This window comes from Lepidochelys olivacea, assembly GCF_965140295.1.
Source record: "Lepidochelys olivacea isolate rLepOli2 genome assembly, chromosome: 14".
NCBI classification, from domain to species: Eukaryota; Metazoa; Chordata; order Testudines; family Cheloniidae; genus Lepidochelys; species Lepidochelys olivacea.
This window is the reverse complement of record NC_140424.1, coordinates 43,843,107-43,849,488: the sequence shown is the minus strand read 5'-3', so window position 1 is coordinate 43,849,488 and position 6,382 is coordinate 43,843,107.

Genomic DNA, 6,382 nt, shown 5'->3' with positions numbered 1-6,382 from the left:
GCTGAGCAGAGCTGAGATGGGGAGTTGTTAGGCTGGGAGGTTTTAACAGCTGCCATCAACCAGTTCTTTGATCCAGAGACAATTACAGACCTGGGTAGAGGTGATGGGGAGCTAACCCAGTGCCAGGGGGTCTCTGTGTGCCCCTTTCTCCCCCGGATTTTTACCCAAATTGATAGGGTTCTGCCCATGGATGCCTAGAACATTCCCCAAAACTTTGGGATCGATCGGCCGCGGTGTCCAGAAGTTATCCCGTTACAGCCAGGCAGAGAAGCCACGTCACGTTGACCGTCGGGCTTTGCTTCATTCGGCCACCTAGGGCGCCCCGGCCAGCGTCTGCACAGAGCTGCAGAGAGCAGATGCCCTTCCCAAGCGAACAGGGCCGGTTTTCCAGCTGGCGCAGAGCGGTGTTGCTCCATTGGATCAAGAGGGCCCGATCTGCCGCTGATGTAGGGTGGGGTTGCTCCCTGGGAGTCAAGGGGCTGATGCCGGTTCATGCTGACTTCCTCGCGTTGTCGTGACATGTACGACATGACAGACAGGGCCCTTCCTTCCCTGAGGAATCTGTCTCATGTCGGGTGTGAACCATGCGGATTCGTAAAAACGTTTCCTCCTCCTGAGCTATTTGGCAGCTGGGAGCTTTAGCAGCGAGACCCAGTTCATGCCTTTCTCCCATACTCCCGAATTGCCCCCCCAGCTGCCCCCTTCCCACCAGCCAAACCTTCCATTTCCCCCCCCGCCCCCTACAGTTCCTAGATGCAGTTCTGGGCCACCCGTTCAAACAGTCCAGACACCTCAAAGGATGGGAATGTGGGGGCTGAGGAAACCGAGTGGGGTTTAAGAGAAACAGCTCACCAGGACACCGATGCGTGAGTCATTTTCAGATCTGATGCAATGAAACTGAGTTCTGCAGAATTTCCCTCCGACTCCACTGGGATGACTCAGGCCACCTCTACACTATTAAGTCAGCAGAACATATGTCGGCCCACAGCCACGGGGGTAATTATGGCGGCTTTTCACGCCCACGCCAGGTGCCTTGTGTTGGCGGCGGGGGGCTTCCTTGCCGGGGGCACTTTCACCAAATTAACCGAGGTGGTGGGGCACGGAGAGCCTGGAGCCCTGCCCCCCCCCCCCCGGGCCTGAGAGCCGGAAGAGTCAACGCCGCGTCTCCCCTGACCCCGGGTGGACCGAACTACGTCGACCGAAACGCTGCGCCTCCTGCAGAGGTGGAGTGATTAGGTCGGTGTCGTGGGTGGCTCACGTCGGCGGGAGCAGCATTGTGGTGTCGAGGCTTGTAGACTGAGGTCAGTGTGAGCTGCCTTACGTCGGCCTAACTCTGTAGTGTAGACAGGGCCGGTGCAAGGAGGTTTCACGCCCTCGGTGAAACTTCCACCTTGCGCCGCCCCCCCTCCACCCTAAGGCGCCCCCCCTGCGGCAGCTCCCTGCCGCCGCCCCCCACTCGGCCCAGGGAGTCCCCCCTGCGGCAGCTCCCCCCCCTTGGCCAGGGGAGCCCCCACCATGGCAGCTTCCCCCACCCTCGGCCCGGGCAGCCCCCACCCCGCGGCAGATCCCCGCCGGCCCCTCCCCTCCCCACGGCAGCTCCCCGTTGCCCCCTCCCCGCGCCCCCCTACCCCAGCTCACCTCCGCTCCACCGCCGCCCCCAACCACTTGGCGCGCATGGCGACCGCCTAGTTTGCCTAGTGGTTGGGCAGGCCCTGAGTGTAGACCCGAGACCCCAGAGGTTTGGTTTAGGGCTTAGGTCCAGACAGCCATGGTTTGTTTTTATCCTTGTGTGGACATACTCACCGAACACCCTGGGCATGGACTCATGTTAGTGTCCCAGCCTCTCCCCTCTCCTTTGACTGTAGTTAATACTCCGCCAGCCCATTTCTCTGGTCAGTGGTTTGCAAATTATTGTTCTTGGGCTGAAGCAAAACAGACGCAGCTTTAATCCTGGAGCCACCATCCAGGAGAATATGGGCATTGGGCATCTGGTTGTCTTTAAAGAGACGGGACCCTAAAAGAGTTAGCTGGGAAAAGATCTATAAGACCAAGTCCATGCCCCTGTCAGGACTGGCCTCAAGAGAGGAGGGTTCGAGGAAAATCAGTGGGGTCTGGAAGAATCAATGTTTTGTCACTGATGCGCTGTGTGAGCATGACCAAGTCACTGCACCTCCCTGCCTCAGTTTCCCCATCTGTAAGTGGAGTGATAATATTTGCACACCTACCTTGTGTGTGTATTGTAAAGCTTAATTTGTTCGTGTCTGTGCACTGCTTTCAACACGCAGCATACTATGTAAACGCTACGTTGGATTATTAACCTAGAAAGTTTGGATTTTTAGGAGGCTTTTTAAGAGACCTGGTCGAAACTCTTTTTTCCCTCCAGAGAAAAACTCTTGAGCAAAAAGTTTCCATCCAAAGATTGAGTCCGAATTTTTCACAGGAAACTTTTGCCCCGGTTCAAAAACTCTGACGGTTGGAATCACTGTCCCTGCGGGGTGCAAACTGAATAGTTCAGCTGTTCGCTGTCAGTAACGATTCTTCTTTTGTGAGTTCCTTCTGCTTATTGTCCTGAAGGCCTGGATCCAAACCAGCTGGTGTTTCCTCAATGACTGGCTTTGGATTGGTGGAGCGGGCAAATCCTGTTTGGACGAGTCCAGTGCTCTAACTAATCCTCACCCATCAGCCAGGTGCAGCCTGGGTTTGGTGCTAATTAAATTGTCAGTGTGTATATGCGTGTGTGTTTTCTTTGTCACACTTCAAAGGACTTTGTGAAACAAACCCGCTGGGTGGGAGCTGGGTCGGGCAGGCACTCCAGCTGCAGGAAGATCCCTGGAGGGGTCAGCGGGGGGGGCCGGTTTTTAGAGGGAAGGGGAAGCGGCAAGTGGATGCTCAGAAGGGAAAGTTGAGGCTGGGCCCTGCAGCCAACTGTCTCCTTAGCACGAGCTTTGGGCCAGGCAGGCAAAGGGGGGAGAGGCTGGACTGCTGCCCTTAGGCTGCTTTAACTTATCCCACGGGCTGAGCCCTGCGGGTCCACAGAATACAGAGCACAAAGGGGGCTTCAAGCTGCCTTGACCCACCTCTGTCCCTTTCCCAAGAGCAAGAGAAAAAGAATGAGGCCCATTGGGAGCTACCAGAGCAATGTGACTATGGTACAGGGAGGGCTTGTGAGAACTAGTTGTGGCTGGCAAGGCGCGCTGTGCTCCAGGGTTTAACTGGTGTAGATTTACAGGGCTGTTACTGGATTGTCAATATCTTTATAGGTGGGTGTTGGAGCAGCCTGGTGATATGCCAGAGAGTTCTCACACTGCTTGGCACCATTACTAAAAATGCCCCTTGCATCCCTGGCATATTATTTTCAGAGTGTGCAGGACCCTTCCAGGGGTTTGTGTTGCTGGCGCAGGGCCTTCCGGGCTTTAGATGCTCTTGAAAATGCCGCCCATAGGTGCCAATCCTGCAAAGACTTATGCAAGTACAGTACTTCGCTTGATGCATTGAGTAGCCTTTGAAGTCAAGCAGGCTACTCGTAGACCGAAAGCCCATGGGTGAGTGTTTGCAGGATCAGGGCCGTAAGTAGCACATGGAATGTGTCTTGGTGTTAATTCCACCCCTCTAGAAATATCAGTGGGCTATTGCAGTTTTTGCATAATATTTGCCTTGTGCAATGCGTTTCTTTTACGCAATGCAGGAAATCACAGCTGGTATTTCCCAGTGCTCCAGAAATCTGGAGTCTTTCCCCCTATTGCATAACTTTCTTTCTCCACAAGTTCCCTACAACCCAAATCCCATGAACACTCAAAATTGCTGAACAGAGTTGGTTAGAAAACATTTTTTCCATGGAAAATTCAGTTTTTTGAGTGGAAAAAATTGAAACCCAAATATTCATAGGTGAAGACCAAACGTTTCAATTCAGAAATGCTACCCCAAAGCCTTGTGGGGGTTGTAGTTCAGGTGCTTCATGCCTCTGTTCTTCTCTATGGGCCAGGCTCCCCAGTCGGACTACATCTCCCATGATGCACCATGGCCTCTTCTCTTGTTGAGCCACTGCAGTGCGTCATGACAGTCCTGTGGCCGATAAGCGTCGTAGAATCGTAAGACGGGAAGGGACCTCAGGAGGTCTCCTAGTCTGGCCCCCTCCACTGAGGCAAGACTAAGTATTATCTAGACCGTCCCTGACAGGTAATTGTTCTTAAAAACCTCGTGATTCTACAACCTCAGTAGGTAACTTATTCCAGTGCTTAGCCACCCTGACCATTAGGAAGCTCTTTCTAATGTCTAACCTAAATCTTCCTTGTTGCAATTTAAGCCCATTGCTTCTTGTCCTTTCGATCCTTGACTGAGTCCCCAGTGAAGTGGACAGACAGCAGAGCGAAGTGCAGGATGCCGTTGTTGAAAGCAGGTACAGGAAAATGCGATGGGCCGAGCATAGAGCGAGGCTCCCTGACAATCAATGGACTGCAGCTGTCGCCGAGTGGCATCCATGGGATCTGAAACCACCACTCAGCTGACCTCCAAAGAGGGGAAGATTTTATTGTGGAAAAGCCTGGCTGCACACGGAGAAGGAAGGCCAGGGTAAGAGAAGAACAGAAGACGTGTTGTGATTGGCACAATCTATATGAGGGCTGAAGGACCGATTGATCAAGGTGATCAGGGCTACTTGTTCCCTCCCCAGTGGATAAGGAGAACAATGAGAAGTCCTAAGGAATCTCCATCCTTAGAGGTTTTTAAGGTCAGGCTTGACAAAGCCCTGACTGGGATGATTTAGTTGGGGTTGGTCCTGCTTTGAGCAGGGGATTGGACTAGATGACCTCCTGAGGTCTCTTCCAACCCTAGTATTCGATAATTCCGGGGTTCTATTCCCAGTTCGACCACAATCTCTTTTGTGCAAGTCACTTCACTCATCATAACAACCTTTTACGTACTTGAAGACCGTTATCAGGCCCCCCCTTGGTCTTCCATTCTCCACACTAAACAAATCCAATTTTTTCAGTCTGTCCTTATGGGAGATGTAGTCCAGTTGGAGAGTCAGGGAGCAAGGGCAAGGGTGAATGGGGCCCAGTCTGGTTGAATCAGTATTAATTACTGCATTCGCACCAAACAGAGCGCCTCCGGGACAGGGGAAACAGCCCGAGTTAGGCAAATGGAAAAGGAGCCTCGTTTGAGATGGAAATTTCTCAGCTGAGTGGGGATTTGCATAGCAAAGAGCCTGGGACCCACACTTTTGAGGAAGCTGATCCAGTCACAGTGTCGATAGCTGCTGACACTCCGCAGCGGTGGAATCAGGCGCGTGTGGTCCAAGTGTGACAGTGTATAAGGGTGGGAGAAGACAGCATGTGTGTGGTCAAGTAGAGGGATGAGGCTGAAAGAACACTGTGCCTATGTACTGTGCAGCTCTCACCCCTAGACTGTGCGTGGTTGGGGCCCGGGTCCCTCACAAGAGGCTGTTAAGGAAACTTAAGGCAGCTGATCCAAAGCTCATTGACATTCACGAGTGGCTTTGCATGAACTTCAATGAGCAATGGGGTGAGGCCCAGGATCAGAGGCAAATTATTAATATGGGAGTATCTGTGGTCACCAGCCCTATGCAAGCACACAACACAGAGACCAGCTCTTTTGCAAGAAGCTGTGGGAGACAAATGGTGGCAGGTGGAAACCTGTCCTGTGCTCTCCATGCTGCTTTCCCCTGGAATATCCAGTCGATTTCAAGGCCTTGATCCTTATCTTCAAGGCACTCCATGGCCCGGGCCCAGGGTAGCTGAAGGAGCTGAAAGCTCCGAGATGGGGATCATGGGTAACAACTCTGCTTCTCAGGCACCCAAGGGATCCCTCTAGCTTAATGGTAAAGCACGTCAGTGCAAGGCGAGCTTTCTTGGGGGACCTGCTTTGAAACAGGCGTGAATTCCCCTAGGCACTAAAGACCATCACAAACCTCCCCACTTACAACTAGCTGAAATATTTCAATCAAAAAATATTGGCAAAAAATTAGATGAGTCAACAGTGAAACAGTTTGCGAGTTCATGTCGATTTCGCCAATTTGCTCATTTCGGGGAGCGGGAACCCCCCTTAAATGCCAAAGAAATCACAACGCTTTGTTTTGCCATCTTCCGTTCAAAATATCTTTTTTTTCCATTCAGAAATTTCCTTTCGTTTTAGGCCAATCAATTCAACCCTTTCAAAAAAGAAGCCTTGAAATCAAAACCCAATGTTTCATTTCGGGCCAAGCGAAAGGCGTTAAGTTCCACCTCTTCCCCTTTTTTGGGACTTTTTCTTATATAGGTGCCTATTACCTCCCACCCCCCCATCCCGTTTTTTCACAGTTGTTATCTGGTCACCCTAGATTTAATGCACATCTGGTGACAAGGCCGGGATAAGAACATACTGAACA